This window comes from Corvus kubaryi, unplaced genomic scaffold, assembly GCF_017639235.1.
Source record: "Corvus kubaryi isolate FWS band 111438036 unplaced genomic scaffold, C.kubaryi_AGA036_p1.0 37385, whole genome shotgun sequence".
Lineage (NCBI taxonomy): Eukaryota > Metazoa > Chordata > Aves > Passeriformes > Corvidae > Corvus > Corvus kubaryi.
The window spans coordinates 31,942,468-31,969,082 of NW_024581127.1; the positions used below are offsets into that span (position 1 = coordinate 31,942,468).

At 40.6% G+C, this 26,615-nt stretch overlaps 1 protein-coding gene across 2 annotated transcripts in view; it reads right to left on the minus strand.

Annotated features, from left to right (window-relative positions):
• The window catches only part of FAM135B (family with sequence similarity 135 member B), a 271,697-nt gene extending 247,763 nt beyond the window's left edge, over positions 1–23,934 (minus strand). Inside the window, exon 1 of one of the 2 annotated variants that reach the window (XM_042036041.1) lies at positions 23,760–23,934. The gene's annotated coding sequence lies outside the window, so the exon portion shown is untranslated. Of the gene's footprint in view, positions 1–17,655; positions 17,701–23,759 lie in introns of those variants that run through there. The other variant, XM_042036040.1, reaches the window with a different exon arrangement.
• Positions 23,935–26,615: the final 2,681 nt, after the last annotated feature.

A 26,615-nucleotide genomic window follows, 5' to 3' on the forward strand; every position in this document is an offset into this window, starting at 1 on the left:
TAGAAGATTTTGTAGAAACTTACCCATTCTAATTTATAAGTGCCAGGTTTTTCCTTTTTTCCTGATGGCTCTTATTGCCCTTGGCTGAAAGACTCAGCTATTTATGAACCAAGACCCATCTTGGTGCAGAACAGGTCCATAACCCTGGTTCTGTGTTCCTAACAAAAGTGCTGGGAGGTGGTAGTGAATAAGTCCATCCTCATGGTGAGAACACCCAAGAGTTAAAACCATGCAAGACCAGAAAGGTGAAAACAAAGACAGAAAAATAATAGCTAATTAGCTAGCAGTGCTAGCAGTCAAGAGGGAAAAAGTATTGACACCAAAAAGGTATGAGACCCTAATTAAAAAACGGGCAATCAGAAGATGGCAGCAGCAGGGACCAGGCTGTTCCAGGGAGCAATGGAGATGAGCCCTTCCCCTCCTGACTGATGAGCGCCTGGCCAACAGGAGCACTGTGGTGAGCATATTAATGCTCAGCCTGCCAACTCATTAAACAGGTGTCTGCTGGGTATATTAGCCAACAAAGAGTTGCTGTGCACTCCTTCAGTTTCCCACAGCCTGCTTGGAGAGTCTCTGTGTGCACACTAAACTTGTCAGAGTCAAATGTGCTGGAAAATGAGAGCTTACAGTCCATCAAAAAAATCATCCACACAACCAAGTCTCCACAGTAGGTCAAGAATCCTTCTCTCTGTGCCTTCTCCCACTTGCAATCATCCTTTTCTGTGCTCTGACCAAGTGGTCAGCTAATTCTGGCTCTGAGGCGAACCAAAAGGAGGAATGAGTCAGGGCAGCAATGATTTCTGGATCACTGCTCCTGTATTTCCTCCTCCCATCACAGCTCTCACACTACTGCTCAGGTATAGCTTTAAAGGGATAGATCTTCTCTTGACCTAAAGGATCACTGAGCAGTAAATAACATTCCTCGGTTCAGACACAGCTAGACACCCTGAAGGACCTGCAGCAGAATTTCATGCTTTCCACTGGAGTCAAACCAAATTATTTGTTCCTGCACTTCTCAAAAATCTGAGGAAAAAGAAAAAAAAAATCAGGCAGCTTTAGAAAAATAATCACTGTGAGGAAAACTGAAAGAATATAAAGCAACATGTGGAAATCTCTAAGTCAGAAAAAGAACCTAAGAAAAACCATGACCAAATAATAAGAGGCATTGAGAGGTCAGATGGTTTAAACACTACTGTAACATTAGTAGTATTGAAACTCAGCTATCAAAAATTATAAAAAACACACTTCTTTTTATTTTTGTCCTGAAATAAAGGTGCTTCAGCCTGAAACAAAGAAAATAATCTTTTAAAATCAAGATCTATTGATTTCCACCTGGCTCTGAATTTATCTCCTTTCTCTAATTAACAGGCTGTGTCACTGGAAGAGAAGAACACTAATAGCACAAGACAACAGTGTCACCTCCTACTACAATGTAAATCTTGAAGGAAAAAATCAAAGCTGTTGTTTAAAATAAATCAACAGCCATGGCTGAGTTGGCTGTCTGCATGGTAGATATTTATTGCCTTTCACAATCCTTATAGAGGGACAGTATCGGACACCAACTGGTTAAAATAAATTAAGAAAGATGCTTCCAGTGAAAGAAACAAATAATACCATTCAGTTTTTGGGGTTTTTTGCTGGTTAAGGTAGAAACAGTCTCTTGAACAGAGAGAGTACAGCACAAAGATGTCTAAATCAGCCCTCAGTTGTGAATTCTACCCTGAGTCAACTCTAGTGTCAATTTAACAATATGTATTGCTATTTCAATTTATGTTTCATGTTATCCAGTAACCACACTATATAATTTAAAAGAGCCAGGCATATGGAATCCCCTTTTCCAGGTACAGAGTGCCCAGCTGTGCCGGAGCTCCAGTTAGAGACACTTCAGACATGATCCCACAGTCACCATGAGCACTAGAAACCATAAAGCACTGAAGGTTTTCTGCCATAAGGCTCAAATCCAAGAGGACAAGCAGCACTTTGGGATACCTCCCAGCTCCTGCTCTTCACACAGGAGGCCCAGCACGCCCAAAAAGCTCAGATGTTTTCCAGTTTAGGAAAAAGTGTCTCCTGCTGCAGGTACCATCTCCCAGCCTAGACTTGCTGGCAAGCACGTCTTCAGTGCTGGGCACACAAGCCTGGCAGACAGTCCAAAGTCAACCTTCATCCAAACATTCACATTTACTTTTAAAGTTTGGTGTCCTTGGATTATCAAAGACTGCATTTTTAACCTTTACAAGAGTTAACACAAGGATCCTGCAATCTGTTAAAAATATATTTTTCATTGACACAGACTTAGTTTTTTGATGGGAATTGAGTGCAATATTAACAAATATGACAGAGTAGTAGCTACTCTGAGGCTACATTTAAGAGAGAATTACAAAGTTTAGCAAAGGTCACAGATCTCCCACTGCAGGCATATGTGGTTTCCAAGATAAGACCAGAAGGAACAATGCAATCATCTATTCTTAGCTACTCCATGACGTTAGACCCTTTAACTCGGTGCAGCAGGGAAAACCCTTTTTCTTTAATGTATTCCTACCTCTGAATTCTTTAAACTGTCATTGAACTAGGTCAAATATTTTCTAAGAGATATGGTACTGACCCTATTTAAGATTGCATCTGGGCCAGCCGAGTCTGGTGTTTCATACAAAGAGCTTTCTAAAATAAATGTTCATGATCTTTTGTTCTCAGTTTGTGTGGCAGTTTTCAGGAAGACTAAAGTTCAGCACCTTCAAACAATGGTATAAAAATTCAGCTTTTTTGTCACAAGATCTTGCCCTGTCTTTGACCAAAATGCCATCTGCTTTCCTTGAGAAGAATGAAGCTTCTGACTTTTCAAATTTCAGTGCCAAGCATCTCTCACAACAGTCAGAACAATTTTTGATGCCTGTGGTGACTCTTTCCTTCCATGCTGCACAGAGGCTGGAAGACTGAAACAAAGGATTACAGTCTCAGAAATAAGTTCAGATTTCATGGAAGAAGAAAATATACTTTTTAATGGTCTTATATGTATATCTCTATGTGAGAGATCCAGATATATAATGTACAGAGATGTGTTTAAGTGCACATAACAGAAACTTGTGCTATATCTCTCCCCTAACAGCTGCTGGGCAGCTGCATCTCATGGCATCCTGGTTAAGCGTGGATACACAGGCTTGTTATTTTCTGGATGAAGAAGCCTGCGACACAAATCTGCTGCTGAAATCTCATTCTGGTTGAAGGTAATTAAGTCATTGTCCTCAGCAAGAGGGCCTGAGTGACAAGCCAGGGGTCATGGCAGAAGCCCATGACACAGAAATGAGTCAAACTCCCATTTTTCCACACAGCACTGGACTGTATTTCCTATGAAAGTCTACTGAATGTAGAAAATCAGCAGTGGGCATGAGAACAGAGAAGGTTTAATTTTCTCAGGAACCTGACATGCAGTATTACTACTGAAATTTCTGCATTTTCATTTTCCTCTGGCTTTGTATTTCTTTTGTTCACCTGCTTTTCAATGTGCATTATTGCAGAGGAACTGCTGACAGTCACTACTTCAGATGTGGGACCTTATCACAGCAGGATTATCTAAACCACAAAGGCAGAGTCCGTACAGCATCAACTCCCTTCCTCTTCACATCCCAGAAGCAGATGGCAATACAAAATGAATTTTCTCATATTGTTAAAGCTTATGCTTTTTCACCTGTGAGAAGGATTTTAGCTTTGGTTCAAGGAGGGAGCTGATTTTACAATCACAACAGAAAAGATTATTAGGCTCGACAGCAAGGTGACTAATATGTTCTGTAAATTTGTGAAAAGAGGGGATGTTTTTTTTAATTGAAGTTTCAAGAACTGTTTTTGCTTTTCACACAGCCTTGCGCTAAGACACCTGTATATCAGTGTGAGTTCTTGCAACACAAACATATAATGATACCATCTCATTTTGCATCTGCTCTTTATCCCACACACAGACTTGGAACTCCCATGATATTTGGGTATGTTAAGCTGGTGCATGACAGATTTATGAATTTCAGGCTATCACAGGATTACCACCTGTGGTAAGGCACTGAGCATGATACAGCTAGAACTAACTTTCTCAAGACCTTTGAGATACAGTAGTAAAAGAACCCCTGCCAGAACAATGCAATGAAAAAATTGTGCAAGAAATATGAGTTCTTTCAAAAGAGTTCCCCCTGCAAAGATACTTCTTTAGAGTGAAAGAGTCTATCACATACAAACTATTAGTCTGAGGGTAAGGTTAAACCCACTCTTATTTCACTAAGGATACACCTACAGCTGAATGATTTCAAAGAGGCCCCAAAAATGCAGAAAACTCATTTTTAGTTCTGATAAATATAGAAACTAATGGGGCTCTTGCTACCTTTAGATACAATGCAATGAAATCAGAAGACTGCAGGTTGCTGTCCAGAGAAATTGTGAACACTCTTTCCCTGGAAGTGTTCAAGGTCAGGTTGGACAGGGCTTTGAGCAACCTGGTCTGGTGGAAGGTGCCCCTCATGGCAGGGGGATTGGAATGAGAGGATCTTTAAGGTGCCTTCCAACCCAAACCATCCTATTCTATTCTATTCTATTCTATGAATAGACATGGAAAACGGTGTCTTCCTTGTGCCTGCAATAGTAAAAGCAAATTTCTCCCAGACTACCTACTTTTGTCCATGGTCAGATCTTGGGCTGTACAGGAAAGTTATTTCAAGGTGAAAGTCAGCACGGACAGCCAGTACATCACTCCCAACATCCTCCACTGATGCTCTTCCTGCTCCAAGTGACCTTTCAATGCTTCTCCAAGTTTCATCCTAAGCAGACATATGTTAACTAACACAAAAAAACTGTTCTGAAGAAAATCCATGGGGAAAAGACATTCCAGACAACTTCCTGAGACAGATTAACTCTGAAAAAGATGCTTGGTCAGCATTTTCCTTAGTCTTTGAGCTTTGCAAAATAATGTTGTTAAGGGGAATGCTGTGGTTCTAATAATGACTTCTTCCCAACAAACAATTTAACAAAGACAAAGGGATCAAGTTTTTTGGGGCTCTTTCTGATATGTCCTGGAACTGAACCATGACCCCCACTCTTCTTCCTCACAGATATAAGACAATGAAACATCTTCCTCACCCAAAAATGAGAGTTATGAATGACTGACTATAGTAAATAGTAAATCTCCCAAGTCATATTCAAGTCCCTCAATTTTTTTTCTATTCCTTTTTTTCCAGAGAACTCTGAAAGATGCTTCCATGATGCATCCATGCAAAATAAATGGACACCTGCAATCTCCATATTTGTGGCTATTTTTTTTTCATTAACATGGTCATTAATAATTGGTTTGCTTTTACTTCATATTGATTATGTACTAGATCTTCACAGCAGTAATGGAAATCACCATTACTGAGACATTTAATATAAAAGGATGTCTGGAACAGATTAGATAGTCATATCAAATTTGTATGAAGGTGTAGCTATCAAAAAAGTACTGTTGTTTACATGGCTTCTTTTTTTTTTAATTTTTATTTTTATTAAGTTATGAACTGGTGCCTTTATCACAGTGACAAATTTTGTGTAGCAGACTGTCTTCCTCATTCACATACTTGTTCACATATCCATATGTTCAACCAAGCTTTCAGCTTTTGACTTGCTTTTCTACCATGATAACTTTGTAGCAACTATTACTATTTAAATGCAGGTTGAGCTCACCACAGGCACAGCTCGTGTGTTGGTCATTACTGTGACACAGCTGGTCTCCAGGGCACATGGCTGTACATGCACATACTCTCATTGAGAGCTATTCCTCTGCATCATTAATAGCTGGCATTGATGAAACATATAGTTTAGCATTATTTAGTAATTATTTTCTTGACATTCAAACAAACTGCAGTACTATTATCACACATTATCTATATTCTTTTAGAATCTGACAATATTTGCCATTTTTCTTAAAATACCCCACTATAGAAACAGAGGTCTGAAGTGAAAATTCTGTTCTCATGTAGCATATTTAATACTTATTTGTAGGGAAAAATCTTTCAAATGTAATCTCTAAAAAAATAGATAGAAAAAGAACCCAGGATAATTTGGCTCTGATAATTTTTAACACTTTATGTTGACCACTCCGAAATTAGAGCATTTGATTACAGCTACTATTTCTAAAAGAAATCCCCCCCCAGACAAACACAGGTATCTATGCGCTCATTGATTTCTGTCCCTTTTCAATGTGTTTGCCTTCATCTCCACTAGCTGGTCTTTGTTACTGATGAACTCTTAAGAATAACTCTCAAATTTTTCTTGAAATGGTTAAAGTTTCAGTTCAGTCCCAAGTTGAGGATGCACAACACACCATGGAAAACATTTTTATAAGATCCATCTCTTTATAAAATATACTTCAGTTAGTGTGTGAACAGGCTGAATTGAACACAAAGATAAAGAGGAAAGAGATTTAGAAACAAATGTTTGAAGTGAAGGACTCAAAGAGCTTAAAAATTTGGTTTACTACACCTGTCAAAAAAGATTGTTTTTACAAACACTCAGACCAGAAGAAAAATAACTCTATTTATGCATTTTTCACAAAAAGATTCATCTCTGTTTGGTAAAAACTCATGGTGCACACCACTGGAATATTTCTACATCCCAGGTGGGAAAAAGAAACTCTTAAAGTGGTTTCCAATTTTTTTAAAGAAAATCTCCCCAACAGTCCATTATTTCTATCGGTCTGAAGTCCATCCATCCCAATTCCTCCCACCATCTCTGTCTCAGCAGGTTCATCTCCTGATTTACATCCTCTCCCCAGAACACTAACTCTCTTCCACACTTTGTTTTCTTCTCACCTCCAAAATGAGCAGGTGATGCTGGATATCAGTGGAGATGAGGGCAGAGGAACAGAAAGCACAGAACTGCAGGTACCTCCAGCTCACCTGATTTGGGCTGGCTCTAACTGGGGGCTGGGTGTTTGGCTAAGCAGAGGTGGGGGCTGCGTGAGGACATGGCACAGCTGCCATAGCAAATCATTCCCAGTCCCAGTCCCACCTCCTCCCTGGAGAAATGAAGACAACAGTGGAGGTAGAACAGGAAGAAAAAGCAGGGAGAAGCAAGCAGAGCTATCGAGCTCCCCCAGCCTGCATTGTACCTGCAAGATTTGCAACTTTATTGGATGGGTACTCTGGATTAGACTACGCATACTAGTGAAAAAAGCAGAAAATTAAGGCCAGGGTAGAAGAACAAATCATCATAATTCCAAATGCTTCCAAAAGCACTGATGCTTTTAACACCTATTGACATGAATTATAGTTGTCTTCTTGGAGTAACACCAAGAGCAATGCTGTAAGTGCTATTTAAGTTACCTTGACTGGACTGAAAATATTTACAGCTTCTGCATTAGTGCATATATTAATTGCTTTTGTGCCTTTATTGTCCTATAAAACTCCTAAGTACTGGTAGAGCCAACAGTGGCAGATGTTTTGAAGTTCTGATAAAACCCAATCAAATTAATTTAGTAAGATCAGTTTTCAGTAAACATCAGGAAGCTTCCCCATTCAAATCAAGTCTCTTTCAGGAAGTTTGTGCCAGACAAACAGGAGCTCAACATCATTGATCACACATCATATCTTAATGCTTTTCCGACTCTACCAACTAGTCCAAGTCTATTTACCCCTAACACACCCCACCATTTTAGCCATTATCTCTTTCCACTGCTGCTATAGGAAAAAGTTTCATTTAATGCCTTCTGAGCAACATGAACCTGTTGGCTTCTATACCTGAAAGATATTAAAGATCAAAACAAGCTTTCTTGTCCCAGCAAGAGCACATGAGATATGCCTCAAATGATCCTCACTTTATCTGCCCCGGTGTCCCATCATGATGCCTGTAATTTGTTCTCAGATAGCACTGTGACAGATAGCACTACCTACAGCTCTAATTTCAGATTGTTGCTAATAAAAACAAGAGTGGTAATAATATCTAGAGTTTTCCCACTGGCTGTGATTGTGCTGGAGTACAAATGATGCCTGGAGACTGTGCAGAAGGAGATGGGCATTTTATTTCCTTATGATTCACACTATCTTCTTTTGCCTTTAGGATTGCTCCCCTCTGGTGACAGCAGAGACAAGTGTAGCTGATTTTCTTTATGCCTACCACTTAGTGACACATAAGTGCCAGTTGCTTTACCCAGAGAAGGATATCAAATGCAAAACAAGTCACAGCATGGAGAGTGAATGAACAAGCAGAATCCATGGGTCTCATCCTTAGCAAGCTGAGCATTTTGCTGATATGATGTACAACAACTGAAGATCTCCATCAGCAGAAAAAAACCCCAGGACTATCTGAGCAGCATACTGATGTCCACCTCATGTCCTGGGTGACAAGTTCTGTGCAAGGCATTTTCAGACTCAGTGGCTGAGATAAGGATAGCTTCAGGGTCTCAGCATGAGCCAGATTTCACCTTTTTTGAAGATATTTTGACATACTGGAACACTTCAGATACAAAATCCTTCTACGGCATTGTTGGCTGACTGAATCCATGTTTCCAGACACAGACTATTTAGATGTGTACAAATACAACTGAAAGCCTAAACTTTTCTAGTTACAACCTATGTCAAAATTCATATTGCTCTAAAAAAAGAGCCCTAACCAGCCAGGGGTATTGTGGCAAAAGAACTCAGTTATCTGCCCCGGCTAGAGAGAGAGGTTAAGAGGATCACTCAGATCTTGAGCACAGCAAGGTAAGCATTTGAAACAAAAAAAACCAAAAACCACAAAAAAAAAAAAAAAAAAAAAGGCAAAAGTAGAATTATTCCCAATTTCTGGCTCTGTATCTGTCTAACACTCACAATTTACTTGCTTTGTGTGAGACAGCTTCTTACATCAATGAAGGACCTGCCTTTGGGGAGAATCTCTTCGAGTTCATGAGTTACACTGTGCTTGCATAGCGCAACAGAAAGTGATTGTACTAGACTCTGGTTTTATTTTTTTATCCATTTTCCAGATTGTGATAGACTTTTTATTTGTAATAATATTTTGCGTTCTGCAGTACCTTGCCTCTCAGCATGGCAGAATACACTGCAAGCATTTAATTAAGCCTTATGATGTCCCACTGAGGTTGGCAGGTAGGTGTTTCATAATAGCATCAGATATTTAAAACAACTTACGTAGACACACAAAAAACTGATCATTAGGTTAGGGGCATCAGTGGGACCACAGAAATGTCATTGCTACTTCTCCAGTGTGACTGCCTGAGAGCTGTCTGACTTTGAAGTGTCTTGTGTGCTATGTCAGGCAGCAGTAAAGCTGACTGCTAGAAAGGAAGATGAAACAGAGTGTGTTATGGCAATCTTCCCAGGATTTCAGGTGACAGAAGCCAGAGTGTCTGGCCGGCTTCATTCACCAAAGGACAGGAGGGTATAAGATTATTCTCCATCTCAGAAGAGGCTGAGGATGATCACAGTGCCCAGGTGTTCTGTTCTGGCATCCAGAATGGCATCTCAAAACAGAAGGTCAAACCCTCACCCACACAAGCTGGCAGAGCTGGCTGTGGAGATGTAAGCTGGTATTATACATGCAATTCTAAGACTTTCCTTGGGCTGCCATAATCTATGGCAGCAAAGCACCTGTCTCAGTAAATTACAGATATATGTTCATCCTGGGAATACAGAAGGAAGGAAAGGACAGAAGTCAACACTGTGATCTTGCATGTGCTCTATAGTGAAGTCTCAGACCACTGGCTAATAAAATCAGAACTCATCTGGGGATTCATCCACACATCCCATTCATCACAATCTTTGTGTCTGAAGTTAACTCTTCGAATCCTGCCTTGTTCTGGTTTGGTCAAATCTAGAAATATATCCTCTGAGAGAAGGCAGGCTATAACCACCCCTCCCCCACCAGGTTCAGGAAAAAATAAATTTTCCTTGAAGGAAAGTGAAAGAGATAAAAACTATTTATTTAACAAACACATGGGAAAAGGGATAATGATGCTAAGTAATAAAACTTCTCACTTTGCTGAGAGAAACCTGGGAAAATTTCAGAGTCCTTCCATAGTGTCTCTCTCTCCCCCTCCTTGGAGCTGGGACAGGGTGGTGGGCCCACCTCCAGGGCCAAGGCCTCGCTGGAAAGTCCTCCCAATGTATTCTGATGTTGAAACAATCCAGCAGAGAGAAAAGGAAAAAAAATGAAGTCCCAGGAAAACAAAAGTTCGACTCTCCGAAGGAAAAAGAGCTGAGGAAAAAACTGCCAAAAGCTGGCTGGAAAGAAAAGCAAGCCAGGTGCTTCCCTTCCCTCTCACTCTCCTCCCGCAGTTGAAAAAAAGTCTCTATCTCTGTGTGACCTTGAACAAGCTGCAAACTGCTTTGAAAAAGTTTTGCTCAGTTTTTTCTCCCCCCTCTCAGGCTCAGTTTAAAGGCATAGAAAGGCACAAAAATTAATTTCTGGGCATAGGACAGCGATATGGAATACACATCATAAAGTCACCCCAAGACATGCCTGAACCTGTCTTTCTTCTGCTTAAGGTTTCTGGTAACTCAGTGGCTTGCAGAGGTGGCTTAAGAGAGCCACAGGACTTGTGTCTGCTCACAGTGGGTTTCTAAGGATCTTTGGCTGGTATCTTTAGCTTTGATTGCCGTATTCCATGACATGAAGTCAGAGCTGGCAATCTGCTAGGTAGCAGTTTCCTGTTCACTGCTCAAGAGACAGCTCTGAATCCCAGCCCAGGCCAGACTTCTTTGCTCATATGAGCCAAGCCACTTCTCTGTCACATACTATGACACGCAGTCTTTAAAAATGTGGCAAAAGAACTTCTATTCTTTGTAGGCATACTCTGAAGTAGAGCATACATCAAATTAATGAGTTTTGCATAGGTATGATGACCTAAATGTTACCTAAATTCTGCATTTAGATAAATAACTCTGAGTGTGAAATAATCCTTTAATTGCTGTGGTCCTAATTTCTCCACCTCAGCTTTCCTATCTAGCAAGGAGTTCAGCAGCACCTGAAGGAGAGGTCAGATGTTCAGGGCTCTTGAGGGCTCCTTGTGTACCTTCCACACTCCTGTGCTGGTACAGAGTGCTCAAGCATCATACTCATTTCTTTTATTTATTCATTTTTCTATAAGCCTTGATTAACAGAGCAGGGAACAAGAAGTCCAAAGAACAGAGACGAAAGGAACACCTGCCAAATAACTATAACTGGTACATATGCACCCATCTGAGCCAAGCAGGGTGGGCAATTAACAAAATCATTTAATCCATTCTTTCCAAGCTCTTTTCAGGCAAAAGGGACATTCTAGTCAATAACTACATACAAAAGATTTAAAGATCTCTTAAAGAAACAGATTACTGCAGGATTTTATATATTTTAAGGGGGTTTTTATCTCTGCCTGCAGAGGAATGGTGTTAGGGGTTATGAAATATCTCTGCCTATTCCATAAGTACACCTTGCATTAGTAGAATAATTTGGTTAATGTGTTAAGGGTCAGGTAAAGAGCCACATGAGGTAGCTTTTCTGTCACTTCTTAAAAGCTGCAGCCTGCTTCATTGTGTCTGTATTTTACAAACGTGTATGCTGGCATTTCTAAGTAAGATTTATGGCAGCTTGCTAAATGCAGAAGATTGCTTAAAATAACCACCAAGCACTTAGCCCAGCCTAGCTTTCCTGAGACCTAGAAGCATTTTAGTGGGACAAAGGACTGGCAACACGTTTGAATTCAAAGCATTTAAAATCAGAATGCCTTTTTCAACAGTATCATGTCAAAAGGCCTTCAATAATCTGCCTAGATTCTTGCAGTGAGACCATTACCAGTCATTACGGTTCCTCTTGTTGATGTATATCCGGTTCTTTGGCTTTGGGAAAACCACTGTTTTAGACGTGACAGCAAAGCAGCAACAGAAACACTTTCTGCTAGAAAATCCCTGAAGAATCACCAAAAAAATAAAATAAAGGCATAAAAGCTTTTGCATCCTACTACTGAGAGAACACATAGTAATTGGATTGCTCTTTGGTTACTCTCGAGAAGAAATGCAGGGATCCATCCTCTGTAGGAACTCACTACCTCAGAGCACAACACACTTGCAAGTCAGGACAGATATCAAATACTTCTCTTCCTACCTCATTGTATTTCTTGAAGCTGAACCCTGATGTAAAGATGAATGGGATGAGGCCGTTCAGCAGAACATGGCATTCTCTGGGATCTATTCCCAGGGAATGTAAATTGACAGGTATCTGCTGACTTAAGCTGGGAGAAGTCAAGGTGATCTACAAAAGCAATCAGTCTGACAGTTTAGACCTGACTCTCCTTCCCAGGGAGGCGACCTCCTCTAGGCATTTGGTGCCATTTCAAACCTGTGGGAAACTATGTGTGAGAATACCAGCAGCAGATCTGAGAAGACTTAATAGCAGTTTGTCATTTCCTGGGAGATTATCAAGTCGAGATTCAAGAATGGCAGGGTCTTCCTAGATCCTTATGTTAAGGATGATGTTTCCCTCAGCTTTGCCAATGCATCCAGCAGCAGGGGTTGAAGCTAAGAAGGAACCACAGGGAGACTCACAAAATGTATCATCTCTTTAGCAGGCAAAATTTTTCCTTATTTCCTTAGCCCTGAACAGTGAAGATCTGGGTGTTGCTCCAACCTCAGCAATCACAACCAAAGAACCCAGCCCCCCTCTTACATAATGATGTGTCTGGGATGCTGGAAAAATCCAAAGGAGGATTAAACATTTGGGGAAATGTTTGAAAGAGAAGACTAGAAGACAAAAAAGGAAGGGAAGGGCCTTTGACCATTGGAGAACCTTTTATCTCCCTAGAGTCAGTTAGGGTTTTATTGGTTCCCCCTTAATTGATTAACATGGAAGAAAATATCATTCAGAAGGGCAAAGCAGAGACTTTTTTGTTTTATCAAGTATATATAAAAAAAGTGTAATCCCTATGCTCCATGAAACAGGAGGGTAGGGGTGTCTTATATAGTCCTGAGATCAACTGACGTGGAAAAATGAGATGAGGATGTGCACTGACAATTTACAACAGTCCAGAAACATTTTGATTTGCCTCTAGGTGAGGACAGGAAAAAAAAAGAAACAAAGAAACAGCAACAAAAAAGCAACCCAAAAAAAAAAACCAAAAACAAACAAACAAACAAAAAACAAAACAAAACAAAAAAAACCCAGCAGTCATAGGGACAAACAGTCCTTTCAGGACATCAGCCTGAAATAGGTTTCACGTAATTTTTATATCCTACAAAGGTGAAATAAATCTGAGGGACAGCAGACAGGACACAACAACCCAGACAACCAGAGGTCCATTTTCTTCCCACATTGTCTGTCTGAAATAGCCTTGTGAGGGCTTCATGTCATTTGTCACCTCCACCTACATATAATTCCCAGGGAAGGGCACAGATAGAGACTGGCATCCCTGCAAATTCTTCATACCTGTCTAATACCAGCAGCATCTGATAACCTCCATGGTTTCCTGGAGAAGGGAGATGACAGGCAAAACAGAGAGAGAGAGAGAGAGAAAGCAAGAGCATCATGAAGATTTGAAGGGGGCATGAAGCTGGAGCAGGGAAAGCTGGGGATGAAGCAAGGAAGGATTGATGAATTCCTAAAAATGAGGGTTGGGGTGGATGTTACAGAAACCTTGAGGTGAGGGGAGTTGAAAAGTGGAAAGGCAAGTCAGAGCAAAAATCATGCTTGGAAGCTGCTTGTGGCAGTTAGATGTTGATTTTCTCTTAAATCCTTTTAGGTGGGCAGCTGCCTGAGGCCAACCCTGCAGACACCAGGAGTAAAATCCATTTTGCCACGTAACTGCAGGATAAATCCCATCTGAAGGAGAGGTAGGCAGAGAGCAGAAAAAGCCCAATACACACAAACCACTTTGCAACAGAATGCATTCAAATTCATCATTTCCAGTGTCAGTAGGAGATCCTTTGGTCACAGTACTGAACCTGGAGTCACCACAGACACAAATAATGATGCTATCCAGGTTTTAGCTTAGACATCACATATACAGTGTCTGGATGATTTTTCCCCAGGCTCTGGGTAGTCAGTGCCGCCTGACAGAGCAAACAGTCCACCAGCTTTCTGACAATGGCAGTGCAAATTTCTCCATTCCTCAGACTGAAGTCTTTCTGCAGGCTTTTCTCAGCCTGTCCATAAATCCCTCTTCACACTAATTTATTGTGCTGTGCACTGTGAATTCACACGAAGACGGCTTCATAAAAGAATATGCAACCACTCTTATGCCTGAAATGGCATAAACAAGATTCAGTGTAAACAAGGACGAGGACTGAAGGCATAGAATCAGTGGGATGTCAGGTCCCGTGACTAAATTAGTACAATGACAGCCACTCTGAAATTTGTCTTTTCTAGCAAAATGATGAGGTAACCTGAAAGTCTCCATGACAACACAGCCCAACCTTGCATTACAAGATGCTTATGCAAGAAAGCATCTAAAAGTATAGTGCCTGGGGAAAGCCTTCCAACAAACAAACTCCACAGGGTTTCAGCTGCTTCCCCTACCTTATTCATATTATTTTCCATGTGTTTGAGGTTTTTTTTTCTTTTCTGAAACTTCAGATAAGAAAGGAATTTTACACAGTCTTCTGATTATACGATTGCTTGCTATTTTAAATTAAAAAGGCATGCACAGAAATGTCGAATAACACAGAATCATAGAATCGTCATAGAATGGTATGGGTTGGAAAGAATCTTAAGGATCATCTAGTTTTAAACCTCTGCCAGGAGCAGGGATGACAGCCACCAGATCAGGCTGCTCAGGGTCCCATGTAACCTGGCCTTGAACACTTCCAGGGATGGGGCAGCCACAGCTTCTCTGAGCAACCTGTGCCAGGGCCTCACCACCTTCACAGTAAAGAACCTCCTCCTAATACCTAACCTGAATCTCTCCTCTTCTTAAAACCAGCCTTCCTTGTCCTATCACTATCTGCCTGTGTAAAAAGTCATTCTCCCTCCTTTTTGTAAGCCCCTTTTAATACTGGAACACATTTTACTCTGGTCAAGGTATTAAAACCTCACATCTTAATACATTTTTGTTTTTCCAGAAGAGCTGTGTTGGTTTTTAGTCCCCACAACAGTGCCATCAGAAGCACTGTTCTTCACAGTGCATGCAATCTCAAATATAAGCTACTGAATTTAGATAGAATTTGCTTTAATACAAGATTCTTCTATGGCAAAAGAGGGAGTGCTTTTACATCAGAGGGGTTCTCACCCATGGCAGGGTACACCTGCCTACATGAAGATGTCTGATGCCACTGAAGATGCACCAGGCTTCCCTGCTGGCCTCCAGCTGTTACTCCAGAGGAGATCAGAGCCCCTACAGCTCTTGTGTCATATCCAGCTCTGTGTGAATAACTCACAGAACAATCAACCCCCAAGTGAGGGGCCTGAGAGCTAATGCTATCTGCCACTACCAGAGTCAATAAATAGTCTTCAGATGACAGGATTTCATCACATAAATCTTATCTAGTACATATCATGAATAAAAATAAGCAATAACCAAAATTATCCAAGTGCTTAGTGTAGATCCCATCTCTAGGAAGCGCCCGGACCTTTCCAATATCAGGGTCCATTCCACCGATTTCAGTGTTACAGGGAAATTGCAGAGAGTCTGAAACAAGTGCAAGAATCTGGAGCTTGAAGCAGTCTCTTTTCTCACAGGTTGGCCAAGTTTCCCAGCAGAGCCTTCCACTAGGATCACAGAAACACAGGAGGAGCGGAATATTAAAAGATGTCTTATTACATTAACATGACTGGAGAATTATCCTGCAAACAAATAAGCCAGGCAGGGATTATATAAGCTTTAATATAATCTTCTATCAGAGCTGAGCAGTCCCCAATCAAGCTAACTATGGAAAATAGTACTTAATGAATCTGTAAATAAATATCAGCAAGAGAGATGGCAGGGCTAAAGAATACCTTATCAGTGAAGGTCTGATCTCCAGAGGAGAGTTAAAAAGAGCAAGGCAAGATTAGAAGATTAGATGCCAGAGCATCCCAGCTCACTAATGGACATTCCAAACACCCAGGAGGGCACCCAGAACCTTCTATCTTCCTTCAGTAGCTCTTACCATGCCCCTCCATCTCTGGCAGTTTCTCTGATGTATAACATCAGTAAACACTCAAAACATTCATCAGTTCAAACATCCTTTGAAGTCTCTCCTTTCACACACATTTCACTGTGTTTAAACCACCACAGACACTCCAGCAAGTTCTCCCTGACATTGCCTTTGATTAGAAGGGTGTGTACCAAGTCCAGCAAACAAGAGCTATGCACATTGAAGGGTCTGTGGAAAAAGTTACCTGAGTTCACAGCAGCAAGGAGCTCACCCATAATGAGTGAACCATTAAACTCCAGCCAAGCCAGATAAAGGGTAAGCAAAAGCTCCACAGAGGCCAACACTTCAGGTGAGTCAAACAGGATGTAAAGTTTAGTCATTCTGCTGCAGGGGAAGGTGAGAAGATGCTTTCCCTGGGAGCAGAGTTGGTCATCTCTCTCTTGTGGGACACCCCTCCACAATAAAAACATTTTAATGGTCTGTTTCGGATGCCACCCATCCCTCTGCCCACATCCTGTTCCTCTGTGAGCACTGCTGACACAACCAGCCTGTACAACCATCCGAGTACCTGCCCACAGTTCTGTTCCTTCTGGAAATGATTCTGCCATGGCTCTCCCAGCATGACTCCAGGAAATTCTAATAAGCCATACAAAAACACCCTAAAAAAACTCAACCACCAAGACATACAACCTACCCTTCCACAGACTGCATCATTATTCCTCCCTTAGCTCTTCACTACAATCTACCACTACAGAAATCCTCCTTTTCCAGCTACTCTCTGGAATAACTTTTGCTGCTCCAGAAGCAGCAGACACATAGATAATTTTCCCAGGAAGAGGGGAAAAAAACCCCAAACAAATCTGAATAGTCTCATATTAGAAAGTCTAATTCCATTTCTATGATTAGCATAATACAACTGTGTATAAACCCATAACTTACAGGGCAACTTTACACAAGCCACTGAGCTGGAAAGTCAAGCAGGGAATCAGCAAATAAACAAACAGATTACTCTTTCCATTTTGTTTGAATAATTTGTTTCAACAAGGCTTTATTACATCATGCCTCATTATGGATACTAATATACCAAGGTCCTCAAGGAAAGCTCAGACTAACATCACAATTTCCACATGCAGTACAAAAGAAATAATATTTTGGAAGTTCCATAAAACCCTTATTTATCAGTTAATCTCTTACACTGTTACCTTTGTCTCAACTAGACAATTAAACAATAGGATGGTGAGAACACAATGCCATCATCACGGGAAGACAATACATTAACGAAGTTACTGATTATGTGGTATTTCACCTCCTTTTTGTCAGCTTTTGACAGCTGATCTTGACACCTCACTCAAAGAGGAGTCTTCAATGCATTTCAATTACAGGAAGACAATAACCAAAATTTTGCACAATAATGAGCTAACATCAAGACTGACAGACAGCTTGGAGATTTGAGGTGTCTCCTTGCACAGAGAACAATATTGATCTGCAACATCTATTTTCAACCCTTACTTTATCCCTTTATCCTATTCTAATGCAAAATAACTTTTTCTTTTTCCTTTCTAAATCTGTTTTTCTCTATCTTCATGCTTTCCTAGTTCAAATAACTTACCAGTTTCAGCAAGCTTGCTCTTCTGGGTGGCATCTCTTAAAAATAAAAATACGTGCCTTAGGAGGCAGAGTGTTTATAGGAGAAGCTCCACCACAATCTAGATTATGTTAAGTGGTGGGAAGGACTAAGATCCCAAACATGTGCATACATATTCATTTACACCCACAGCATCACTGGCAGCATTAGGTGAGCTCGTCCTGCTGCAGGTGCTGGCTCATGTCAAAGCATTTAATTTATGTGTATCATACTGAAGCTTGGATTTGTTTTGCTTCTTCTTCTGAAATGAACAATGGGGATAGCGCTGAATAGAATTTTGTTTTGAGATAACTACATTTTGCAATAATGAGATTCTGGTAAAACATATAAATGACCACCGTGACTATCAGCCTGAGTTAGATCTGGAAAAATGGCATTCAGGTGTGTTTGTTGGGGTTTTTTTTCTTCTTTCTCTTATGTGGAAAAGAACTATTCTGCTTTCTGTTTATGTGTCAGACCTGATATTTGAGAAACTGAAAGTCTAACATCTGAAGTTGGAGCTATAAGTGATTCATTCCTCTGGAAAAGCAAAAAAAAAAACAAAAAACCAACAATAAAACAGTACACTGAGATATTAGTGTATTTTATAATATTTTTTGCATTTTCAACAATGTGCAGCGGTTTTGGGGAATAAAACGAGCATTAGAGCTGCTTGTTGCACCTGGATCAGGAGAGCTGCTGTGTTTCCTGAAATCAAAGAGATGTGATACCTTTTGCCAGCTGAAGTCCTTTCTAATTCAGAAATCTGTTTACAGAAAAAATATCACTGTGGTGACAGGGCTGCATCCAGCCCTTCTCTCCAGCCCTGAAACAAGACAGCACCTGGCAAGAACCTGCTGGTGTTAATGAGGTGATGTGCAAACACCGATGGTATCAGCTGCTCTGCTCCCGGGCAATGTGACTTTTCCTCTTGCCCTCTCTTCACAGAACCACGCAAGTGCCTCGTGTCAGGACTTGCCATTTGTTGTGTTTCTCCTGCATTTTCCAATCTCAGGTGCTGAGCTTTTCCTTTCTGTTCCCTGCTGTGAGGGCAGGTCATATTTCCAAAGAAACGTATTTCAAACTTTTTTTTTTTTTTTTTAACCTTTAGCTCTTCTATTTTTGCTCCTGAAACAATTTCCTGGCCCCTCCTCATTATCCCTGTCCTAGCTTTTCAAGTTGCAGTCACATAGAAGCAGATTGGTTTGGGGTTTTTTTTTGTTTGTTCTGTGTTTTTTTTTTCTTTTTAACAAACAGAAGGACAGAGAAGATGAATCAGTCAATTTTTATCCCTCTGCAGGATTTAATTTCTTCATTACTATGCTCTTCTGAGTAATTTCAGAGAGGGTTACCTGTGTGTACTTTCACTGGTTTAAAAAGAAATCAAAACCCCATCCTTCTAACTTCCAACATTTATTTACTAATGTGTGTTATTACCTAGCTTAAATACCTCTGTTCCCTCTGTGGTGCTACCTTTCTTTTCTTCCAAGTATATTTATAGGCAGTTATCTCTACCCTAATTTCATTAAGCAAGGTCTCAGACTCCCAATTGTCTTAGTGTATTTGCACATCCTATTCTTCATAGCTCCATAATTGAGGGCTGAAGCATGGCTCTCCATCTAACATGAGACCTGGGAAAGAGCGTGGATGAGCTCTCCTGTTTTAGGAAAGCAGCCATGCAGTTTCCTTCTCCTGTTCTTGATCCTTCAGCAGGCACAGCCCAGACCCACACTATCTGCTTTCAAAAGAAAGCACATCATGGGTGCTCTGTATCCCACCGCTGCAGGACCACAGTAACTCCACTCACAATCCCAAATCAGCTGGTGACAGCTCAATACTCTAACCCAGAACAGCATCCTTTTATTGGCACTATTCCTACATAGTTTCAAACCTTCAGCTATATAATAGAACTTGAATCACCGACTCACAGAATGGTTTGGGTTTGAAAGGACATTAAAGATCACCTCATTCCAGCCTCCCTGCCATGGGCAGGGACAACTTTCATTAGACCAGGTTGCTCAGAGCTCTATCCAGCCTGGCCTTGAGCACTTCCAGGTGTGTGTGTGAATTAAGTGATGGATTTAACACTTGCTTTAAAAGTAATTCCTGGGTCATGGGCTTTATTTAAAGTTTTCTCAGTCATATGGGAGCAGAGCCAGGAAGGAGAGAAACAGTTAAATCATTTGCTCTGTTTAAGGTTTTTCATTGATTTTGATGTGGGCACTGCTATGGAGTGGAGGTCTGTGTCAGGGAAGGTCCCTATGCACAAAAACAAATAACCAGCACACTCCCATTTCTGCGTCTGGAGAAGCCTGAGGTATAGCAAATTGTGATGAGCAGTTTAGGCAATGAGAGCCAACGTCTAAATCAGAGAGAATCTCAGCCTCAGTGTTGCTGTAACTCAGCACCTAAATCCCTTCCAACCAAACGACCCAGACGAGTGAGAAACATGAAGATTAAAGTAAAGCAGCATGCAAATACGTGCAGTAGCTCAACAATGAATATAACAGCAGTTTCTGTTCATGGGAAAAGAGATTCCAAGTGTGAGTGATCCATTTTTTTCAAAGGACATTGCAGACTACTCTAAATTCTAACCCCTGAAAGGCTGCAATTTTGTATTTAAGAAAGCAGATGGCTGGGACTGGATGTGGTAAAATAATATAGGATAATGAAAGCTCTGGAGAAGATTCTTCCTTTCTCATGAGTCCAGATAGTTGTTCAAAGAAATTAAGAGGTGAGGAATGAAAGGCAGATCAAAGGAATGTCATTTTTAATTCACCCATGTGATTAAACTGTAATTAATTGCTACAGGATGGGGATGAGGCCAAAAAATGGCATAATTTTAAATTAGACAGAACATCTACATAGATATCAGAAGCATCCACAGTTATTTTTATTGATGATTAAAATTTTTAATTAAAATAATTCATCCTGTCAAAATATTAAGAAAGGATACTAAATCGCATCTGTAGGGCTTAAGAGACTTTCCAAATATTACAGGCTCTGGATGAGTCCTAGCTCACAGAGACAAATATTCACATCTTTCAATTGTTAATTGTAACATTTCCATCCTACCCCATGGTTTCAAATGAATGGGGCAGGGCCTCTTCTTCTCTTGAGCTAATTGGAATTGTTGAGCTCCAAACCATGCTGTCCCTGTGCTCAGAGTATCCAAGAGCTGCACGTTCTCAGGACACATTGCTACTCATTACTTCAAAATATATTTCCATGAGCAATAGTATATGACTATTTGTCAGCCCAAAGCCCAGAGTAAAAGATAAACTATATCCAGTTGTTTCCCGCTGGCCTCTCAGACATAAGAATTTCTAGCTTCTCTTCAAAATAGCTTCTCTTCAAAACTTCTCACCTGCTTGGTTTCCCATTAGCATGCTACTGACTTGGTAAAAAAAAAAAAAAAATTCAAAGCAGCTTACCATGGAGACATGACTGTATATAGAACAAGTGTGACGTGTGGGAACCAAGTACTCAATGCAGAGATAGTATCTTTTTTTGGATCAATTCATGGGAACTCCAGAAGTGGTTTCTGTCTCACATGTATCTATGACCTGGTGGTGTTAACCTCAATGTACTTCTTCATATCCTCAGCTAAATGCTGTAGCTAATGACTTTAACATTCAGATCAATAATACCTTGAAACAGATTGAAATCCTTTTAGGGCAGGGCAAATTAATATACTGGCTCCCTGAGGACCCACCTTGTAGCTCTTCAGAACGGGTACAGCACAGGCATGGTACATCCTGCCTCAATTGTGCTGCTCTGCCAGCAGGGTCTGGTCTGATTCTGGGGAAACTGCTCCCAGGCATGACAGAATAAACCTCCTCCCTCTTTAATTTGACTTCTTAGGGTGCCAATTAGCACAGGTTGATAGGAACACCAGTATGGTGAGAAATCAATTGTATGCCCAAAGGTAGAGCTAAAACTCATTTCCTGCTAAGACAAAAAAAAAAAAAAATAAAAAATTCATGCAACTTTGTTACTGCAAAAATTAGCAACCCCAGTGAAATGCACAAAGTTGAACACATCTAACTTTAGTTCTTGAACTTTAAGTAGATTAGTTTTCTAGCTGCTATTGGATTAAACTTTATAAAGATCAAACTTTATTTTCAAGTGGCATGTTTCTTTACTAGGTCTGGTTAATTAGTTTTGCCATTTTGTCATTTTCTCCTGCATATCTTGTGGGGTTGAGCCTACAGCAGAAACAAGCAAGAGACAACTAAAAGCATTTTTATCACTGACATTGCAGAGTGGGGGAATGCAGCAGGTTACACTGCAGCAGTAGAATTACTCCAGAATGACTTTTGGACCACACATGGCTTCCTCTTGTGTACCTTTTCAGTTTTTTTCTCTTTAAAATTGTCCCCTGCAGCTGATTCACCCATCATTAGTTACATATGATCCATCTTTGATGGCTAAGATGTGCCTAACATATTATTAACTAGAAGCTCTTGCTAGCCTCATCCAGCAGTATTTTCCAATAGCTGATTCCTTCCTCCTGCAGGAGCTCAAGATAACACCAGTTCTGATCCCTTTCTTTTGCACGTGAAGACTTCAGGCACTGGTACCTCAGTACTGCAGGTGCAGCCATGTGTACCTACGCACACGTGTATCAGAGCAACTGCATCCATGCCAGAAACCTTCTGCACACTCATCTAAAGGCAACACTGATGTGACCTTTCCTGGTGTTCAGAGTGCTGGGTTGAGCTGAACAGACCAGGTGTTTCCTTTCAGCTACCTACACATTCCTGTATTTTGTTGGACATAAGATACATATAATTCCCAACAATGTGCTCTGTGCTTGCATATGCTCTACTGTGAGCCAACAGGATTTCAGGATGAGAGCCCCCAAAATCACAAGTTGCAAATTCCTTCTTTGGCTCCTATTTTATCCATGATGCCCCAGAAATAACAGGAGTTGCTCCAGGCACTTAACTCACTGCATCATGTGTATCCTGTGTACAGCTTTTTGCTTTGAGGGATCAGTAGCTGAACGTCTAAAGGATATCTAACCCAGGGAGGACACAGAAGTTAGCAATTCATCTTCCATTGTTACCAAAGAGGTTTTCATGGGGAAAACACAAGGGAAGCATAAGCACTTCATAACTGTATTTTGTTTCCAGGCTCCTTACAAAGCACAGCTGGAGCAGTCACAGTCATGTCTTTCATTCAAAAACTCAATGAATAAACTATTCACAATCACATGGCAGACTCTCAAGATTAGTTCCCTTGCCCTGCTTCTGTTGATCTTAATCCACATCTCCTTGCCTCAATCTGCCTAAAGGGTTTTGTTCCATGAAATACTAAGAGCAGCTTTGGAAGTAGTGTGCACCTCATGTTGGAGTATTTGGGAATAGAGAGCCTAAAAAAACATTATGTGAACCCAGTGACTACACAGAACTTCAGTCCACCTGCCCCCAACACTTCATTAATTTATATCTTCTCCCTTAGGTGCTCAGTGAAACATAGGATGGAAAGGTTTTCCTTTCTTCGTCCCAAGGGGAGATTTACCATTAAGCAAAACAATCACACTCAATCTCTTTTAACATAAAGAATTGATCACTATTTAAATCAAAGTGAAACTGCTTCAGTAAACTACAGAAGGGGAGCTACTCCACAGTGCTTTTGTGAGCAATAGCAGGTGCTTAAGCTCTTTTCCTCAGATTTGGAGTTCTGATTCTATGTTTCCTTTAGGCAGAAGAAGGAGTTAAATCTCCCAAACCTCTGTGAGTGCTCTAGCTACTGATGTGTTGGATGAAAGGATGTTATAACATCTCTATATGTCATGTTCCAGGACATTTTTGTAAGGGATACTCCAAGCCTTTCTACCAGACTGAGAGATATAGAGAGATGATCACCCTGAGAGACTGTTGATTTTGTTAAACATATAAGTAAATCAGGATTTACAAAACTGGGATGCTTCTAAACACATTTAAGAGAAGAGTAGGGACTGCCTTAGTAATTTACCTCCTGCAACTCAGTATCTGCAACCTTGGTACTTCCAGAGTAAGGGAGCTAAGCAGAGATTTACTGAGCAGGCACACCAAAGCAAGCAGGTAGCAAGGTTTACTCACCAAAGTCCTTCTGTTCCCTTGTCTCTGTCCATCACTAGTTTTCCAGAGCTGGTCCCTCTGCCTTTGTGGTTTATTTCAAGTAGCTATATGCTGTTAACAGAAATACATCTCTACACTAGTTGCCTTATATCCGAGGAGAGTGAAAATACTGTTCTATCATGAAGAGCAACCTTATGCTACTGCCCATTTGGCAGTATTTATGTGGTATTTACTGGCTTGTTATTCCATGTGACTGTCCTGGGAAAGTGGGAATGAAAGCAGCTTCTCAGCTGTGCACCAGGAAAGCTGGATATGGTGTTAAGAAGCATGCTTTACTGAGGTTTTATCCCACAAGGCTGATTATCATTCATTTTTCATAATGATCCCAGCTAAACTTATGGTCCAATGTTGATCAGATCGTTCTTTCCATCCTGCCTCTGACGCAGAACTGCGCTCAGCTGGTTGCTACTTAGGGTTGTTACCTTTTAATTTTAGCCAGGAGAGAAATTCTTCCTTCTAAATATGTTCTTTCTTTAACAAAACCCTCTCAAATGGTATTTCCACACCCTTGGCTGTGCACACAGGTGAAAACCTCCCTCTCTTCATCTCATTTCTGCTCTTTGGCTACCACAGGTTTCCTTTTGCACATTCACCTGGTTGCAGCTAATCTGGGCACACTGCTCTCACTGAGCTCCCTTTGATCATTTAATCTTCCTCTACACACCAGAAACAAGATCTTTTAAGCAGACTGATAATTTATGCCTCATCCCATTTAACTGTCTCTTTAACATCTCAAAACCAAACCAATTTCTGCTGCCGTTCCTCCACTTAACACTAAGGCAGTAAGGGAAGTACAGTGCTGCTCCCAGCTTTCCTGCAAGTGATGGCATCCACCTCTTGCTCTGACATGATGAGCAGGATGCTGCCAGAGTAGGGATCCAGCTTTGCTGCTCCTCAGTGCTGCTATGCCCAGGTGCCATCGCATCGCATTTAAACACTGGTAGAGTTGTAATCACACAGGGGTTCATAATCACTACTTTTCTAACTCACCTGTTCTTACCATGAACCAAAGCAAATAGATAAAGCTAAATGTTTTATTTGAAAGGTTACCACTCTCATTATGTTTTTTTTTTTCCCTTTATAAGTTGCTCCAGTGACTCCATTTGCATTAGAAAATATGTGATTTTGAGAATCTGACAGGATCTATGTGAGCTATTTGAGTAACTTTTACATCAAGGCTTGAAAAAAACAAACTTCACCTTATCAGATGAATACTTCCAGTCCACAACCAATGTCTTTATATCTGGGATTAATATGTGAACTCTTAAAAATACTACCCAGAGTAATACCAAGGTCCAGACTCTATCTAACAAGCAGAAAAACATGGATCTGTTCTCTCTCTAAGGAGCCTGTGTAGCAAGTGAGGAAAGCCAGGGTCCTCCAGACCTCAGGATGGGATAAATTACTCTAAAGATTCTGTCTCTCTATAGAAGAAACATTTGCCAAACAGACATGTGCAGTGGTTTCAGGTAAGTATCTGAAATCCAGAAGTATGAATCTGGACTTTTAAATGAGTCATTAATTTTTACAGTTGAGATTTAAGGATATAAACTTCTGTAAATTCATGAACCATCATAAAATTCTACTCTGGATTGTGGATATTACCATTTCTGATTTCTTCCTTTTCTCCACAGCAGGAAGCTCAGGAAGCTCTTACACTGGAATGCCTGCATAAACTTTTTTTTCCCACTTTCTCTTCTTTTATGTATTTCTATTTCAGGTATCATGAACAAACTTTGAATTAATTATTTTTTCCACAGTTTCACTTTAAAATCCATTTGCTATGCAGAGTACATCTTTAAAAGGCACTTCGGGGATATCTTCTTGCTTGCTGTTACACCTTTATAGTGTTGAATAAATCAATAAGGATTTCCTTTGTTGGTTTTCATGTTAAACTTCCTGCATGATTACACCAAAAAGGGAAAGAAGTGCTTCCAGGGGAAGCAAAGCACTATGGCCCCACAAGACTCAGATTTACAGCTGGGGTTTCTTTCAAGGTCTAAAATTTTTGTTTGTAGGCTGATACTTTCCATGATAAAAGATAATTGCAGATATAAACAAGTGATGTGAAGAAATAGCACACGGATGATTTTCCTCATGCCAATGCATCCTATTGAGATAAAAATTAATGAATAAGTGAGGTCATGGTTTAAGTATGGTTCAGATTAGTCATGAACTAAATCTGTTCCTAATAAAAACTTCCCAGCGGCCTGTGTACAAGGTACCTGATGTTCACCCAGACCTCCTAAAGAGACCTAATTATCACCTTTTTTTTGGTTTTTTCTTAAATGATAGGTAGGAAGCATACATTTCCCCTGTCATGACAGCTGACGTGCTGTAAGCGCCCCGCAGCAGAGCAGGGCTTGTCACCGCCTCTCAGGAAGATGAATTGCCATGGAATTAGTGCAAAAGACCACAACAAATAGTTGCCATCTTTGGCTAAACCTGAAATAACACCATCATTTTCACTGTAGATATCCCTGAAATATTTTAGTCTGAGTTGTCATCATGGAAAAAGCAAAAATTACTACTTCCTTGGAGTGTTACTTTCTGTTTTCTGTTTCTTCCTCTGTGTTAACCTCCTTAATCTGTGTGCAGATTTGGAGAGGAGGATTGGGGCTGGGGAGAACAAATGGACATGTCTTTTCTCAGCTCCACTCTCTTTCTTTGATTCAGCCTTATTCCCTGGTCTAATAAATGTTCTCTGCTGAGTCCTATTTACTCCAGCATTCTGGTCTTCCCTGTTACAGAAAATTTCAAAGCAGAAGTGAAGATAGAGCATCTAATCTGGTTAGGAGAAGACCTGCCCTACAAGAG